The 19,364-nt window shown below is 49.3% G+C and overlaps 1 protein-coding gene across 2 annotated transcripts in view; it reads left to right on the top strand.

Annotated features, from left to right (window-relative positions):
- The window catches only part of LOC143941218 (uncharacterized), a 354,111-nt gene that overhangs the window by 292,791 nt on the left and 41,956 nt on the right, over positions 1–19,364 (top strand). The window lies entirely within an intron of this gene.

A 19,364-nucleotide genomic window follows, 5' to 3' on the forward strand; every position in this document is an offset into this window, starting at 1 on the left:
CACCACTGCTGACCGCTGCCCTATACTGCAGCAGTCCTTCAGCGGTATAGGGACTGACGTACAGTCTGCTAAACACTAATACACAACCTGCTTGGTCCACAAAAGTTCTTATAAGGACTGGTAACTTGGTATAGGGTGCTACGGTACATAGGCTTGAGTGCGGTACAGTCTGCTGTTCTGTAAGGACCGCTATCGGTCCACAATAGATAGGGTTGACGTGCACCACTGCTGACCGCTGCCCTATACTGCAGCAGTCCTTCAGCGGTATAGGGACTGACGTACAGTCTGCTAAACACTAACACACAACCTGCTTGGTCCACAAAAGTTCTTATAAGGACTGGTAACTTGGTATAGGGTGCTACGGTACATAGGCTTGAGTGCGGTACAGTCTGCTGTTCTGTAAGGACCGCTATCGGTCCACAATAGATAGGGTTGACGTGCACCACTGCTGACCGCTCACCTATACTGCAGCAGTCCTTCAGCGGTATAGGGACTGACGTACAGTCTGCTAATCACTAACACACAACCTGCTTGTTCCACAAAAGTTCTTATAAGGACTGGTAACTTGGTATAGGGTGCTACGGTACATAGGCTTGAGTGCGGTACAGTCTGCTGTTCTGTAAGGACCGCTATCGGTCCACAATAGATAGGGTTGACGTGCACCACTGCTGACCGCTGCCCTATACTGCAGCAGTCCTTCAGCGGTATAGGGACTGACGTACAGTCTGCTAAACACTAATACACAACCTGCTTGGTCCACAAAAGTTCTTATAAGGACTGGTAACTTGGTATAGGGTGCTACGGTACATAGGCTTGAGTGCGGTACAGTCTGCTGTTCTGTAAGGACCGCTATCGGTCCACAATAGATAGGGTTGACGTGCACCACTGCTGACCGCTGCCCTATACTGCAGCAGTCCTTCATCGGTATAGGGACTAAGAGTTTTGTCACAGGGTCATTTAAAAAATGACAGGCAGAGGAAGAGGCAGGCCCTTCCGCAGGGGTGGTAGGGGTAGGGCAGGAGCAACAGGCTTGAGCCAAAGTGGGAAGTTGCAGAAGGTGCGTTCAATTACTTTAAAGGATGCACCAGACTTGGTTGAGTGGCTCGCTCAGCCTTACTCTTCTGCACCCTCCTCATCCTCTCGATCTGCACCCTCTTCTTCACTCTCTGCTATGTGCACCCCCAAAGACACTACCACCAACAACACGACCACCACCACCACCACCACATACCTTCCGCTTGAGTCACTGGAATTATTTTCCGATCCATATCAAGAGGACATTTCTGATGCGCAGCCACTCTTGGTATTGGATCAGGAAGAGGAGGTAGCAACAAGCGCTACTCAGCAGTCTGACGCCAGTACCCAGATCAGCCCAAGGAGGAGGTTGGTCCCCGGTGTTGCTGCCTACTCTACTTATAGCGGTGGGGAAGGTGACGTTGATGATGACGTGTCTAGTGATGTCACGTGGGTGCCCACAAGAGAGGAAGAGGAGGGGAGTTCAGAGGGAGATATGGACCAGCAGATAGGGAGGAGAAGCAGCAATGACTTACATTGCACAGCAGGGACAAAGCAGACTGCAAATGTATCAGGAGCGAGTCATCGACCATGTACGGTCACATCTGGCGCTCCCAGGACACCGGCACATGGCTCCGCAGTGTGGGCTTTTTTTAACGTGTCCGCTGCTGACAATAGCGTTGCCATCTGCAATCTTTGCAGTCAACGCGTTAGTCGCGGTAAGCCCAATACTCACCTAGGGACGACCGCCTTAAGAAGGCACATGAGCAGCCATCACCGAGCCCAGTGGGAGCAACGGAACACACAAAGCCACACTGCAGGCTCTCACCGTCCAGCCTCGTCTTCTACTTCTCCTTCTCCTCTCTCCTCACAATTGTCCTCCACTCCACCTTCCATCACGCCAAGCTCACATTTTTCTGCAAAAAGGCAGGCTTCCGTGGGCCTAATGTTTGAGCGTAAAAAAATGATGATGCCGGATAACCCTCTTGCCCAACGGTTGGCGGCTGGCTTGTCAGAACTCATAGCCCGCCAACTACTGCCATATAAACTGGTGGACTCGGAGGCCTTTCGCAAATTTGTGGCCATTGGAACACCACAATGGAAGGTCCCAGGAAGGAAGTATTTCTCAGAGAAGGGCATCCCAGAGCTATATGGCCATGTTCAGCGGCAAGTGAATGTATCTCTGGCACACAGTGTCGGTGCCAAGATACATCTGACCACAGACACGTGGTCTAGCAAACACGGGCAGGGAAGGTATATCAGTTTTACTGCCCACTGGGTGAACCTTCTGACGGCCGTCAAGCATGTAACCCGTGGCACCCGTGTAGATTTGGTTTTACCGCCACGGATTGCATGCAGGCCTGACTCTTCTTCTCCTCCTCCTACTCCATCCTCCTCCCTCTCCTCCTCAGCTGCCTCCTCCTTTTCCGCTGCTAGCGTCTCTTCCACTGCACCGCCCAAGCTCCCCAGAACCTATTCCACATGCCAGGTGAGACGTTGCCATGCCGTGCTGCGTCTGTTGTGCCTGGAAGCAAAGAGCCACACTGGCCCGGCACTCCTTTCAGCTTTGCGTTCACAGGCAGATGAGTGGCTAACACCGCTCAATTTGACAGTTGGTAAAGTGGTGTGTGACAACGGTGCCAATCTGCTTAGCGCATTGAAACAGGGCAAAATCACGCACGTGCCGTGCATGGCACACGTCTTAAACTTGGTCGTGCAGCGATTCCTTGTCAAATACCCTGGGGTCCAGGACATCTTGCGGCAGGCAAGGAAAATCTCGGCCCATTTCAGAAGATCTTACACGGCCATGGCTCGCCTTGCTGACATTCAGCGGCGACACCATCTGCCGGTCAGACGTCTTATTTGCGATTGCCCGACGCGATGGAACTCAACCTTCTATATGCTTGATAGGCTGCTCCAGCAGAAACGTGCAGTTAACGTCTACCTGTATGAACTCTGCGAAAGAAACGGTTCTGGGGAGCTGGGTTTTTTTTCACCGCGCCAGTGGCTGCTCATGCGCGACACATGCAGACTTCTGCGGCCATTTGAGGAGATCACCAAACTGGTCAGTCGCAGCCATGGCGCCATCAGTGACATGGTACCTTATGCCTTCTTTCTGGAGCGTGCATTGCGTCGTGTCATTGATCAGGCTGTGGAGGAGCAGGAGCGGGAAGATGAGGAAGTCGCAATGCTGGATGAATTCCCAGGGGGGGCTACTCTATCTGAGACAAGTCAACAACAGGAGTCTGATGAGGAGTCAGAGGAGGATGGTGCCGGGGCGGATGAGCAGGAGCAAGAAGAGCATGCTTTAAACCTTTCTGGGATCCCTGTTGTGCGAGGATGGGGAGAGGAGAATGAAGAGGACGACATTATCCTGGATGATGAGCAGGAGCCAGGCCACCACACCGCTTCCACTTTAGTGCAAATGGGGGCCTTCATGCTCCAGTGTTTTAATAGGGACCCCCGTATAAAAAGCATGAGGGTCAAGGACCAGTACTGGGTGGCAACGTACTTAGACCCCCGGTACAAACACAAAATGGCGGAAATGTTACCGCCGTCGCAGAGGGCTGTCAGAATGCAGCACTTCCAGGCCTTGCTTCGAGAAATGCTGCATTCTGCTTTTGCGTGCGCTGGCAGAGGAGCAATTCCCACTCCCAGAGAAGGATTTGCGGGTACCAATCCAACAGCGCCTGCAAGAAGAGGCCGGTTTGAAGATGTGTTGGTGACTTCGGATATGAGGTCATTCTTTCAGCCGACCCATCGACAGGTGTCATCCGGATCCAGCATCAGGGAACGCCTAGACCGTCAGGTGTCCGACTACATTGGGTTAACGGCCGATGTGGACGCTCTGAGGAGTGATGAACCCCTAGACTACTGGGTGGGCAGGCTTGACCTCTGGCCAGAGCTTGCCCAATTTGCAATCGAACTGTTGGCTTGCCCCTCATCCAGTGTCCTGTCCGAAAGGACGTTCAGCGCAGCAGGGGGGATTGTGACCGATAAGCGTACTCGCCTAGCTCACCACAGTGTTAACTACCTCACATTTCTAAAAATGAATGAGGCATGGATCTCGGAGGAATTCAACACATGTGACCAGTAGACCATGTATATGTCTATAAACTATTTTTTTAATCAAGCACACAGACCTTCTTAATTCATTTGGCTCACTTCCTTGACCCAAAAAAGCACACCGTACTATATGCCCCTACCCTCCTCTTTGAAGAGGTTGAGCGGTGTCATATTTCTACTGGGGCTGCTTATGATATCCCTGTGCTGTGCTGACTTCCTCCTGGGGGTTCTTATTATGAAGGGATCACACTATCCCTGTGCTGTGCTGACTTCCTCCTGGGGGTTCTTATTATGAGGGGATCACACCATCCCTGTGCTGTGCTGACTTCCTCCTGGGGCTGCTTACGGTGCTGCTGTCAGTGCTGTATGTCACGGTGCTGCTGTCAGTGCTGTATGTCACGGTGCTGCTGTCAGCGCTGTATGTCACGGTGCTGCTGTCAGCGCTGTATGTCACGGTGCTGCTGTCAGCGCTGTATGTCACGGTGCTGCTGTCAGCGCTGTATGTCACGGTGCTGCTGTCAGCGCTGTATGTCACGGTGCTGCTGTCAGCGCTGTATGTCACGGTGCTGCTGTCAGCGCTGTATGTCACGGTGCTGCTGTCAGTGCTCTGTATTACGGTGCTGCTGTCAGATGCCTCTATCACGGTGCATGTGTCATTCCGGTATGTCACGCTGCTGGTGATCATCTCCTGCACCCTCTTCTTTGCCTACCCTGGTCCCTGACCTTCCCTCTCCTCCATTGCCTTCATTAGCTCCATAGTCCTGAATTGTTAGAACAATTTCCCAAATAAAATAAAAATGCTTGTAGTTATCGATCCCAAATTCACCTCATACATGTATTATGTCATTGTCCAGATGGTGGGACTACGTTTTACCCCCTAATAATTACCACGTGGCCGCAAATTCGACATGAAGGTTTGCAAAGTTCGCCTCCCATTGAAGTCAATGGGGCCCGCGGCGAACGTTCGGTTTCGCGAACGTTTGGGTCCGTTCGCATTTCGCTTTCGCGAAACGTCCCGTCGGAAGTTCGTCCATCACTAATCCCAGATCCATAGCAAATTCAATCAGTTATATCAGCATCAGGTGCTTGATAGCTGCTGATCCAAGACCGATTCATTTTTATGAATGTGAGCCTATCAACAGAGTCTGTGGACAGGCACACTCTTTGATCCATTACAAACCTTCCAGCAGCACTGAATGTGCATTCAGAAAGCACGCTTGATGCAGGACAGGCCAGTAGCTCAATTGCATAGTGAGCAAGTTCTGGCCAGTGGTCTATCCCCAAGACCCAGTAACCCAGTGGATGCTCTGTTGGAAAGGTCTCCAAGTCTTCTCTTGCCCCTAGATATTTCTGCACCAAGGCAGACACTGGCGATGTTTGCTCGAACCAATCAGAACTTGGCGCTGAGGACTGAAAAATAGTCAGCCGGCCACCTTCTCCACCACTCTTTGACTAAACAAAGCCAACAACAACATGTTGTCCAGCACTAGGAAATGGTAACCTACCAGGGTCTGGAAATGCGTTGCACAAACCTTTCTTCAAGGCCTCCTGAAGAAGTTTCATCCTCTGCTCCTTCTGCGAAGGCAGAATGAGTTCTGCGACCTTACCCTTGTAACATGAATCAAGAAGGGTTGCCAGACAATAATGATCCCTCTCATTGATACCACAAATCCTAGGGTCCTTTTGCAGGCTTTACAAAATCAGGGAGGTCATGCAGCGTAAGTTTGCTTTTGATTCCGAGTCCTCTAGATCACGAAGGATCACATTATCCTTAACTACCTCCTCCCAGCCACCTACAATGCCTTGGGTTTCTGGGGACTGAAATACATCCCTTGAAGACTGCTGAGTGTTATCCTCTATATCCATGCTGACACAACCTTCCTCCTCCTCCTCCTCCTCCTCTTCCTGTGTGTTAGGAATGCTATTTGGATAAAGGGGGCCTTGAGAGGAAAGGAAGTCCTCTTCCTCCCGCTGTTCTGCCTCAAGTGCCCTGTCCACGATTCCTCGAAGCAGGAAAACTAGAGGAACAGTGTCACTGATGCACGAATTGTTGCTGCTGACCATCCTTGTGGCCTCCTGAAATGGAGACAGGACAGTGCATGCATTGTTGATCAGTAGCCACTGGGGTGGCGAAAAAAAGCCAAGCTCCCCTGACCCTGTCCTGGTGTGATACTCGCACCGGTACTCATTGATGGCCCTCTGCTGTGTGTGCAGCCGCTGCAGCATTACCAACGTTGAGTTCCACCTGGTGGGCATGTCACAAATGAGGCGGTTGGTGGGCAGGTTGCATTCCCTTTGAATGTCAGCCAGCCAAGCACTGGCATTGTATGACCGGCGGAAATGACCACAGGCTTTTCTGGCCTGCCTCAGGAGATCTTGTAAGACTGAGTACCTGCTCAAGAACCGCTGCATCACCAAATTTAGGACGTGTGCCAAACATGGAACATGGGTCAAGTGTCTCTGTTGGAGGGCGGAGAGAAGGTTGGTGCCATTGTTACATACAATCATTCCTGGCTGAAGCTGGCATGGTGTCAAACACCTCTGAGCCTGCCCCTGCAGAGCCGACAATCTCTGCCCCAGTGTAGCTCCTGTCCCCTAGGCAGACTAACTCAAGCACCGCATGGCATCTTTTATCCTGACTGCTTGCGTAGCCCCTTGAACACTTAAGAAACACTGCTGGTTCAGGGGACAAATCTGCAGAAGAGGCCATAGAGGAAGAAGAAGAGGAGGGGTGGAGGAGAGAGCCGTGGCAGAATCACCACTAGCATTTTGGTGTGGTGGCAGAACGAGCTCCAACACTGAACCCTGTCCTGCATCCTTCCCAGCTGCCAGCAGAGTTACCCAGTGAATGGTGAAGGAAAGGCAATGTCCCTGCCCATGCCTTTTCATGAAAGGGGGGCAGAGTCTACCAGCTGAAAAGGCAGCAGTTGTCGTGCTAGCAATTTGGCCAAGATTGCATTTAGACACTGAGCATGTGGATGACTGGAACCGAATTTCCTTTTACGGTTCAGCAACTGGGGTAGGGAAATTTGTCTGCTAAAATCAATTAGTGGTGTACTGTTAGCAGATTGGCTGCAAGTACTTGGGACACCTATTGCTATACCTTCATTCCTCTCAGTGCAGGTTTTTGAGAGGACTGGAGGTATAGTAGTGTTGGAGATCCCAGATGAGGAGCAAGGAGAAGTCTGCCTTTTTCTTTGATGTGAGTCTTTCAAGTTCTGTTGCCAACGGACTGCATAGCAGGCCGTCATATGTCAAGTCAAGCATGTGGTGCCCAAGCGGCTGTTGTTCTGCCCACGCTTGATCCGCTTCAGACAGATCTTCTGCACGCGTGTTGAAAAAGGCCCACACCAAGGAACTTTTAAAAGTCAGGAGGGAGTCAGCAGCGCCCTGCACCTGCAGAGCTCTGCGGTGTGATGCAATAGGATGACTGCCCTTAAGCTGCCCCCTAGAGGACATCCTGCCTCATTGAAGTTGTGCCTCCTTCTCCTCACTTTCTTCCTCTCTTCTCTCAGGCACCCAAGTACAGTCAGTGACGACATCCCGTACCTCCCTGTCACTGGAGAAAACTTGGCAGTATGCTGCAGCTGGGGGAACATGACTGCCAGTTTCTTGTCCTTCTGTGGCACCCCCTCACTCCAGGTTCATGTTCCTCCCTTCCTCAACCTGTGAATCAACATTGGAGCCTTCAAATCGTTGCGCATCCTCCAGCAGCATATAACCGACACTGTGGTCGAATAACTCTGGGCACTCCTCTGTGCATGATGGTGGGGCTACGGAAGGAGTGACTGTGGACAAGGAGCCGGTGGAATAGGCCACTTTGGCAGCTGCATTGTAAGACAAACTACTTTGAGCCTGGGTGACAGAGGATGAGGAGGATGAGGACGACTTTGTTATACACTCCACCAACTCTTCTGCATGTTGTGGCTCAATAACATGACCAGCAGCAGCAAAAAAATGATAACCGTGCCCCACGGCCACCTGCAGAGGATGCCCCATGTCCACGACCTCCACTGTTGACTGTAGACACAGAGGCTGCTTGCCCTCTTTTTAGTGGCCGGTGAGCGATTGCCTCTCCTTGGTGGCCTTCCAGACACCATGTATTTTATACTGGGTACACTGTTCAAAGTGTAGTAGAAACTGTAAACACTGTATTAGATACTGTGTACACAGCCTGAAGTGTATTAGAAACAGTACACCACGAAATGCACTGTAAATATAGGCTACACTTTATGCAGAGTATATATGTGTAGCACCCTCTACCTTAGGTAGGTAGATGCTAGAGTAGTGGGTTTGTTTTGTACTGTCAGAGCAGGTAATTTTAGGCAGTCCTATGCTGTGAGCAAGGCCTGTTTGTTTTGATCTGGGGACAGGGGAGTGCTTTAGTGTAGCAGCAGGTGACTGGCATGTGCTTCAGCTCCTGGGCGCCTCCTCTGGTTTTCAGAAGGTCTTGGAAAAGAGGCAGGGAGGAGAGCTGGAGTGACATGGGGTGTATGTGGGAGCCCTGACCAATCCCCAACTAGGATTGGCAGGGGGCATGCCACATATATACCCATGGGCAGTCTGTTATGGGAGGAGTTGTCAGGTGGAAGGACTGAATGATGGAGTGTTAAATTGTTGTGGTCTGAGTGAACACCCTTTCTGAGGGGTGGGGCGAACTCAGGCCTGGAGCTCGGGAGCTGAGGGGGGGGGGGGGGGGGGGGGCTTCACTCTACATGGTCATTGAGAGCTCTCCTGGGACAGGAGCAGGAAGAGGACAGTTGGGAGCACTGCCAGGAAAGTCATTCAGGAGGGAGCCATGCCGGGGTCAGGGAGTGAGAAGCACAGTGTGAATCTCTGGGATAGATGTGCCAGGATTTGGATGTGGAGCCAGAGGGAGGGACTGTGGTGTTTTGGAGTCAAGTTGTTGCAGCCACGAGGGCTGGCAGGATTTGCATTGGACGTGCTGGGATCAGTAGTCCACCAAGTGTCAGCACATTTATTCTTCTGTACTAAAATGGTTGCTACCTCAAAGGGGACTGCGGACCCCGGCCTGTAATGGGCTATTAGGAAAATGTCAGGACTTATTTAGAGAGGCCTAGCCATGTGCTAATGGAGACAGGAACCTAGATTTGGACAGTGAAGTGAAGCAAGTGAAGTAGTGTGCTGGAGGGGATGTGCAGAGGAAGATTCTGTCAAATTTAGACTCAGCCAACATTACATTTCTTTGAGAAGTATTTCATCATATGGGCATCTCATGTCCCTTTTTCCCGTCCAAGTTTAATCCCCTAATAAAAACAAGCAAGAGATTGCTCATTGTCTGGGAAAGTGTGCCAAAATGGATGCCTGACCAGCAGAGTAAAATGTGTGGACACGCAGCGACCCTACGGGGGCACCGCTACATACATACACTAGACTGTAGAGATTATATATATATATATATATATATATATATATATATATATATATATATATATATATATATATATATATACATACATATACATACACACACATACACACACACACACGTAGCGGCCATAACCCCCATAACAAAGTCTCTAATTCCACCCAGAGAGTAGCCACTCGCAGCTGGGCACTTCAAGGCTGAACAGATCTCTAGCCAGAGATCGTGGCAATCAGCACGTTGATTCAAAACTTGAAAAATCCTATGAACATGTGCAAGTTATAACTGGAAGTAAACAGGAACCTTTTTTCCTAAGTACTTGGAACGTTCTCCATCTCCTTAGTAGTCCTGGAAAAAGCGCGGATTTGTCAATGTACTTCCCAACTCAGTAACCAGGCACTTCTCAGGATGCCACTTGTTGGCCCTCCTCCGAAGAGTCCTCCCCCAGTCACTTTCACGAGCTGCGGTGCCCCTCCAAGCCGAGAGCACACCCGTACACTTTGAATCCTCCCTCAGTTACTGCACCTCGGACCAGCCGAGTCCGAGACTTGGGAACAGACAGATCCCTACCCCAGACCAGACGGGTCTATTGGGGGTAACCAACAGAAGCATGTTGCGGGATGTCGAACACCCCGTGACCGGGACCCCTCGTGGGGCTACCCCGGTCTTGGAACAAGGACAGACCACACGGGCCTCAAAAAACTCCTCTCCCTTAAACACGTGACCCCAACATCTTAAGTACTCCTTCCCAGACTCCTCAGCGAGGCCCGACACACCCACTGATTGGTTCCGAGAAGGCCGATACCTAAAACGTCCAACCAGGCCTGGTTCTAGCCTGCCATGTGCACCTCACCATACACATGACCAAGCAGAACCTCTAATGCCCCGTACACACGAGCGGACTTTTCGACATCCAAACTCCGACGGACTGAGTCCGGCGGACTATCCGATCGTGTGTGGGCTGCAACGGACTTTAGCGAAGCTAAAGTCTGACGGACTTTAGAAATGAAGCATGCTTTAAATTTTCCCGACGGAACTCCGCCGGACCCGGTCCCCTTTGAAAAATCCGCTCGTGTGTGTGCTACTCCGACGGACTAAAACCGACGCTAGGGCAGCTATTGGCTACTGTCTAGGAACTTCCTACGTCGAATCCAGTCGTACGTCATCACGTTCGACTCCGTCGGAGTTTGGTGTGATGGTGTGTGGTCAAGTCCGTTCGGTCGAAAAGTCCGCCAGAACTCCGTCGGAACTCCGGCGGAACTCCGGCGGAACTCCTTTGGAGGTCTGTCAGACTTAATCCCTCTCGTGTGTACGGGGCATAACACAGCCCAGCCAAACTGATGTCAAAGTCAATCTACATAATTAACCATCAGAACCCCACTACTGTTCTGAGACAAAAACAAAATTTACGCCTGTATGACACTTTGTCCAAAATGTCATCTGCCACACACACACACACACACACACACACACACCAGCCTGAAGTGTATAAGAAACAGTACACCACGGAATGCACTGTAGATATAGGCTACACTGGATGCAACATATAAATAATATATAAATAAATACAGTCGTGTGTGTGTACGTACACATACACATACACACACATAGATACAGTGGGGCAAAAAAGTATTTAGTCAGCCACCAATTGTGGAAGTTCTCCCACTTAAAAAGATGAGAGGCCGGTAATTGTTATCATAGGGATCACCTCAACTATGAGAGACAAAATGTGGAAACAAATCCAATCACATTGTCTGATTTTTGAAAGAATTTTATTGAAAATTATGGTGGAAAATAAGTATTTGGTCAATATCAAAAGTTCCTCTCAATACTTTGTTATATATACTTTGCTGGCAATGACAGAGGTCACACGTTTTCTGTAATGCCCTGTACACACGGTCAGACTTTTCAACGGAAAATGTGCGATCGGATCTTGTTGTCGGAAAATCCGATCGCGTGTGGGCTCCATCAGAATTTCCGACACGCAAAGTTTGAGAGCAGGATCTAAAATTTTCCGACAACAAAATCCGATCGTTTAAATTCTGATCGTGTGTAGACAATTCCAACGGGCAAATTCCACGCATGCTCAGAATAAATTACGAGATGAAAGCTATTGGCTACTGCCCTCTTTATAGTCCTGTCGTACGTATTCTACGTCACCGCGTTCTGAACAATCGGATTTTCTGGACAACTTTGTGCGACCGTGTGTATGCAAGACAAGTTTGGGCACAAATCCATCTGAAAAAATCCAACGGATTTTGTAGTCAGAATGTCTGACCGTGTGTATGGGGCATAAGTCTTCACAAGGTTGTCACACACTGTTGCTGGTATGGTGGCCTCCATGTCCTCCATGCAGATCTCAGTGATGTTTTGGGGCTGTCGCTGGGCAACACGGACTTTCAACTCCCTCCAAAGGTTTTCTATGGGGGTTGAGATGTGGAGACTGGCTAGGCCACTCCAGGACCTTGAAATTATTCTTACGAAGCCCCTCCTTCATTGCCCGGGGCGGTGTGTTTGGGATCATTGTCATGCTGAAAGACCCAGCCCTCATAGCCCTCATCTTCAATGCCCTTGCTGATGGGAGGAGGTTTGCACTCAAAATCTCACAATACATGGCCTCATTCATTCTTTCATGTACACGGATCAGTCGTCCCAAAGCATGATGTTGCCACCCCCATGCTTCACAGTAGGTATGGTGTTCTTTGCAACTCAGCATTCTCTCTCCTCCAAACACAAGTTGTGTTTCTACCAAACAGTTCTACTTTGGTTTCATCTGACCATATGACATTCTCCCAATCTTCTTCTGGATCATCAAAATGCTCTCTAGCAAACCTCAGATGGGCCTGGACATGTACTGGCTAAAGTAAGGGGACACGTCTGGCACTGCAGGATCTGAGTCCCTGGCAGTGTAGTGTGTTACTGATGATAGCCTTTGTTACGTTGGTCCCAGCTCTCTGCAGGTCATTCACTAGACCTCCCCCCCTCTCCCCCATGTGGTTCTGGGATTTTGGCCCCACAGGGTGAAATCTTGTGTGGAGCCCCAGAACGAGGGAGATTATCGGTGGTCTTGTATGTCTTCCATTTTCTAATTGTTGCTCCCACAGTTGATTTCTTCACACCAAGCTGCTTGCCTATTGCAGATTCAGTCTTCCCAGCCTGGGGCAGATCTACAATCTTGTTTCTGGTGTCCTTCAACAGCTCTTTGGTCTTCACCATAGTGGAGTTTGGAGTGTGACTGTTTGAGGTTGTGGACAGGTGACTTTTATACTGATAACAGGTTCAGACAGGGGCCATTAATACAGGTAATGAGTGGAGGAGAGAGGAGCCTCTTATAGAAGATACAGGTCTGTGAGAGACGGAAATCTCGCTTGTTTGTAGGAGACCAAATACTTATTTTCCACCATAATGTGCAAATAAATTCTTTCAAAAAATCAGAGAATGTGATTGGATTTGTTTCCACATTTTGTCTCTCATAGTTGAGGTGATCCCTATGATGACAATTACAGGCGTCTCTCTCATCTTTTTAAAGCGGAGGTCCACCCTAAAGTGGAGCTTCCGCTCATTGGAATCCTCCGGCGCCACAATTGGCACCTTTCAGAGGGGAGGGGGGTGCAGGTACCTGTACAGTACAGGTATCTGCACCCACTTCCGACGTAGATTCTGCAGAATCTATGCCCCTTTCCGAAAGTCCCCCCGCTGCCTGCTGGGAAACACACGGATCCCAGAGACAACGGGGGCCATCCTTATTGCGCAGCGCGACTCGCGCATGCGCAGTAGGGAACCGGAAAATGAAGCCGAAAGGCTCCACTTCCTGATTCCCATACCCAAGATGGCGGCGGAAGCACCCGAGAGACGATCGAGAGATCGTCTTCGGGTGCCGACATCGCGGGCACGCTGGGCGGGTAAGTGTCCTTATTTTAAAAGTCAGCAGCTGCAGTATTTGTAGATGCTGGCTTTTAAAAAAAAAAAAAAAAACGGCGTAACTCCCGGCGGACTCCCGCTTTAAGTGGGAGAATTTGCACAATTGGTGGCTGACTAAATACTTTTTTGCCCCACTGTACATTATATATAAGGAATGGCAAAGAGAACACACCCCATCTCTTTGCCTAGTGAAAGCACCTCACACAGTATAGTAAAACACTGGTTAGGCACACGGTTAACCCTTTGATCGCCCCGATGTGTAACCCCTTCCCAGGCAGTGTCATTAGTATAGTGACAGTGCAAATTTTTAGTACTGATCACTGTATTGCAGCCCTTTCACACCAAGCCGCCCATAGCGTCGGCGGTAAAACGCCGCTATTTTCAGCAGCGTTTTACCATTGAATTAGCGGTGCACTTTGGGCACTAGCGGGGTGCTTTTAACCCCCGCTAGCAGCCAAGAAAGGGTTAAAACCACCCGCAATGCTCCGCAATAGTGGAGTTTTGTCGGTGGTATAGCCATGCTGCCCCGTATTTTTTTTTTAAAAATGGTCAGTCTGTTTTGTTTATAGTGCAGGTGATCGAATACCTCCAGAAGAAAGCTCTATATGTGGAAAAAAAAAAAAAAGGACATACATTTTATATAGGTACAGTGTCGCACGACCACGCAATTTATAGTGAAGCAACACAGTGCCATATTGCAAAAAAATGGTCTGGCTATGAAGGGGGGGGGGGGGGGGTGGGGGTAAATCTTCTGGAAGTCTAATGGTTAAATAGGCTTTCTTGCATAGATGTTATGGCTGAAATTTGGGGTTTTTGCCCTGTTACATGTAAAGCTGTCTGCCTGATTAAAATGCCTTTTTGCCTCTGGACATTCATGCTGCATGTTACTTTCCCTCACTTAGACCCCTTTCACATCAAGGGCGTTCCGCCCTAAAAAAGCTGCACCATTGTCTGCAGTGTGATCCCCCCCCCCCCCCCCCCCGAGGGCTTTCACACTGGAGCGGTGCGTTGGCAGGACGTCAGGAAAAGTCCTGCCAGCAGCTTCTTTGGAGCGGTGAAGGAGCGGTGTGTTTACCGCTCCCCATTGAAATCAATGGGGCAGCGCTGTAATACCGCCGGCAAAACGCCGCTATTGCGGTTTTAACCCTTTCTCGGCCGCTAGCGGGGGTAAAAGCGCCCCGCTAGCAGCCAAAATACGCCGCAAATCCGGCGCGAAAACGCCGCTAAAGATAGCGGCGTTTTACCGCCGACCCTATGGGCGGTGTGGTGTGAAAGGGGTCTCATGTGTCTCTAGATCTAACAGATCCCCTTATGGTAGCTGAAAGGCTTTGCGAGTTCCACAGCAGCGAAGGGCGGAATGACAGGACCTGATTGGATGCATATTTGAAGTGTAACTCCACTTTTGTTACAAAATAAAGTAATGATATTGACAATTCCCTTGGGTAAGCTCTGTACATTGCAAATATGTATTATTGAAAATCTGTTACAGAATCCTACCTTTTTGTTCTGGTCATGAGCAAAACTTTTTCATTATGTCCGCTTTCTGCATGGCAAGGTTTGATGTTTTTTAAATCACCTGGTGAAATCTCCGGGTTCAGGTCTTGGAAGCTGCAGTATCAGCCTCCCTTTAGCAGTAGTTAACCCCTTAGAGGTTTATTGCTAAACAAGCTAATTCCTATTGCATTTAAATTGGCTTCCTATCCTAAGCCATGGGTTGTCAGCTCATCCTTGTAGTCAGTCGTTGTAAGGGGCATCTTTCAGGGAAGAGTTTTCTTTTTAGGTGTATGGGAAGCCAACTAATAGGCTTTTTGCTATTAAATGCCTCTACATTGGCCTGCATATGTAGCACCCTGGTGTTTAGGCGGGGTTGCTCCTAAATTTCCTTGCCAGGTACAGCTGCTTTGGCTAATTGTTGAGGATCAATTGTTTTCACTCTAAAGGCCTGTACACACGATCAGACTTTTTGACAACAAACATGCAAATTAGCTGTCTTGGAGCAACATCCGACCGTGTGTACGCTCCATCGAACAAACTTTTTTGGTTTTCATCAGACTTTTGTTGGCTGTGCGAACGGACAAACTTTCTGGCAACAAATGATGGAGCAAAGTCCGATCGTGTGTACAGAAAACCATAGGACTTTTGTACAAAGTACAAACGGGCACGCTCAGAACCAATGCAAAAGATCAGACAACAATACAGAAGTTGACCAAAGGTGGCGGTAAAGAGCAGAAAAAACACGTGATTTGGTGAAAGTTGGCTGAAAAAGTCCTGCTGTGTGTATGCAATACAAGTTCACGGCCGACGCCCTTTGTACAAAAATCCAAGGGAAAGTTTATACAAAGTCCTATCGTGTGTATGAGGCTTAAGTCTGTAATTGCTGCACTTCTCTCTTTTGTCACTAGTTGGCCGGGTACCTGGTGGCATTAGATATGAGAGGGGCAATGCAAGGTCAGATTATGGGTATATGGGGTATCCCAGCCAATGGGCAGAGATTTTCTTAAATCCCTTAGTCTGTTGGGAGAACCTATATATTTGGGTGGAGTCAGGTGATCGGGGTTCTGTGCCACCTGGGGCTGTCTGGGTGGATGTGTGTTGTATTGCCCGGGCTGCTAGACTGGAGTTTGGGCCTATCCCAGACACATCTGGCTGCTGGGTTGTCTGAGGGCCTATCCAGAAGCAGGAGAGCAGCGCAGGGTTGGGATTGGGGCTTGCAGTCGACCATAAGTGACGGTTCTGCCGGCCGGAGAACCTGTCGTGGTCGGAGGTAGAGGGGAAGCTGTCGCCACTAAGGTGCCAACCACCATGATTAACTGAAGCAAGTACCGAAGCTGTATTCTCACCAACCAAGGACAGTGAAGAATTGGGAAACTTCAGTGGTTATCAAGCCAGGGACCCAGCCAGTGGAGGGGACGCTTGCAGAGCAGCCTTGTGTGTCAAGCCAGGGACCCAGCCAATGGAGGGGACTCTTGCAGAGCAGCCTTGTGTGTCAAGCCAGAGACCGAGCCAGTGGAGGTGACACTTGGAGAGCAGCCTTGTGTGCCAAGCCAGGGACCCAGCCAATGGAGGGGACGCTTGCAGAGCAGCCTTGTGTGCCAAGCCAGGGACCGAGCCAGTGGAGGTGACACTTGGAGAGCAGCCTTGTGTGCCAAGCCAGGGACCCAGCCAATGGAGGGGACGCTTGCAGAGCAGCCTTGTGTGCCAAGCCAGGGACCGAGCCAGTGGAGGTGACACTTGGAGAGCAGCCTTGTGTGCCAAGCCAGGGACCCAGCCAATGGAGGGGACGCTTGCAGAGCAGCCTTGTGTGCCAAGCCAGGGACCGAGCCAGTGGAGGTGACACTTGGAGAGCAGCCTTGTGTGGCAAGCCAGGGACCCAGCCAATGGAGGGGACGCTTGCAGAGCAGCCTTGTGTGCCAAGCCAGGGACCGAGCCGGCCAGTGGGGTGAAGCTTGAAAAATATCTTGAGTGCCAAGCTAGGGACCCAGCAGAGAGGCGGGGGTGACGGTCAAGGAAGATACTACAGTGAGGATTGGAGGAGCTCAAAGGATTCAGTGGCAGTGAATCATCTAGTCTAGTGAGACTGGGACCTCAGTAATCTGAAGAACTACAAGACGTCATTGTATTGGAATTGAAGGAACTGTTACAACTTGAGTTAAGAACAGTTAAAGACTGTTGTCATAGGAGACAGCATCACTAACCATGCAGATATGGCGTCTTGCCAGATGCCTTTCGCTGCATGGCTGTCCTCCTATTGAAGTCTCGGAGTCTGCCATCTAATCTTGCAACTACCTGTGTCCTGGTCCTAACCCTCTCTCTCAAAGTTCTGTAAAGAGAAATAAAAATATTTTGCATTCAAGACGTGTCTGGCGCCCAATGACGAACACATTTGCACCCACTATGCCACACAACCCACCATATAAAGGAGGATGTCAGCTAGCTCTGGCCCTGGAAGTTCTCATTAGACTGAAGGAGGCTTGGGACCTTGCTACACATAGAATGCATAAAACTGCCACCTTTAGAACCACTTTATTGGATACTGCTTTTTTGGCTCAAGGGAATGCAAAGACTTAAAAGGCCGTACAATAGAAACTGGCCGACATTCGGCCCATGTGTATGACAGCTGGTACGCCAGAAGCCGGTCGCCCCCCCTGTCAAAACACAATAGATCAGTGGGAGAGATCGCTGTACTAACATCTCATAGTACAGGGGCTCTTCCCACACACTAGCTTTGGCTTCATTAGAAATTTAGACCATCTCTTAGTCAATTCTTTTGTAAAAATCAGAAGGTAAAAAAATGATCTAGATTCATGGCTGGATATTGGACTAAGGTTTGTCTCTTATGGAAGCGATAGCAACATGCTCAACCAGGAGCCAAGATGGTGCTGGTGATGTGCTTTGACTTGACTTCTCACCATTTTCTAGCTGATAATTGATACAGAATCCATTTAGTATGGCCCACCCCCAGGAAGAATACGGATGATGTGGTCCTCTAATAATACATGGCGTGGTCCTTTACTAATACCTTTCATGGCTCACTGTGGAGGCAAGCTAGCATCTTTATTCAGTTATTTCTGGTGTTAAAATATGTTGGCTAAAGCAGCCCAACCGGATTTGGATTTAGTTATTTTCTCATCTGTAGGCTGCCATGGAGTTGGTCAGGAAAACTGAAAATTGTTCTCAAATACTTTCCTGATCAACTCCATAGCAGCAGAGAATACAGACAATACAGAGAATACAGAGAATACAGAGAATACAGACAATACAGAGAATACAGACAATACCTACCAGAATACCTACCAGCCATTGAGTAGTTTAGTTAATGAGACACTTGGAGTGGAGCAGCCTGACGATGTATGAGGAAGGGGGTCCTATGAAGTAGGAGTGAGGGGGGGACATAACATGGCTGCCATGGGGGGAATCCGGAAAACTGCAGTAAGTATTTGATAGTAACTTTCAGTTTTTGTTACCATTTTATATAGCGCTGGCATATTGCAAAGCACTCGAAAGAGAATATATAATTTTGCTAATAAAAAATGTTACTAAGCACTTTCTATATCACCACTAAAAGAACCTTTTTCACTGGAAAGCAGACAAACATTTCTGTGGGAAAAAACCTTTATGACATCATCATGCCTGGAACTCCCAGAATTTTTTTTTTTTTTACTAATACATAGTTCCTCATTTTAAAACAGTATTGTACTTTTCTGTCAGTCAGAAATTATTCTCTGTTTGGCAAAAGACAATGGAAGAAATCAGAATTTGCTTACAAATCACGGTGAGGCTCTTTTCCAACAAAGCCAGAATTCCCGAATGCAGCTTACAAATATTCCAGGAGCCCATCACCTTTTTTCTGGTATACCAGCTGATGTTTGAAACCAGTCTGAGCCCTTGTACACACGGTACACACATTCCGACAACAAAATCTGTACGAAACTGGTGTTGTATACACACGGTCCGACAAAGTTGTCGGAAAATCTGATCGTTCGGAACGTGATGACGTTCGTTCGTTACGACGGGACTACGTTCAGGCTAGTAGCCCATAGCTTTGGTCTCATAATTTGATCTGAGCGTGTGTGGCACTTTGTCCGATCGGAATTCCCTACAAACGATCGGACAAAGTCCGATCGGATCATGTTGTCGGAAAATTTTATAGCCCAGCTCTAAAACTTTGTCGGTCGGATATTCCGACGGAAACAGTCCAATGGAGCCCACACACAGTCGGATTATCCGACAACACGGTCCGATCGGACGTTTTCCATCGGAATGTCCGACCGTGTGTACAAGGGCTTACAGTGGGAGTGGCTGTTCTGCAAGCAGATGAGTGGTAGGGAAAGGAAATTACTGGGCTTACAAGATGTGGAGTGCAGTGATCCAGGCGGCAGAACGGTGGTACCGTCCAGAGCTGCAAACTCTTTACAAGCTTTGTCAATCACCTGTGCTGTGCTGTGCAGCTGGTACCGCAGGGGTAAACAGGGCCCCT

This window comes from Lithobates pipiens, unplaced genomic scaffold (assembly GCF_037356315.1).
Source record: "Lithobates pipiens isolate NorthernLeopardFrog02 unplaced genomic scaffold, aLitPip1_a1.2 Scaffold_3, whole genome shotgun sequence".
Classification (NCBI taxonomy): domain Eukaryota; kingdom Metazoa; phylum Chordata; class Amphibia; order Anura; family Ranidae; genus Lithobates; species Lithobates pipiens.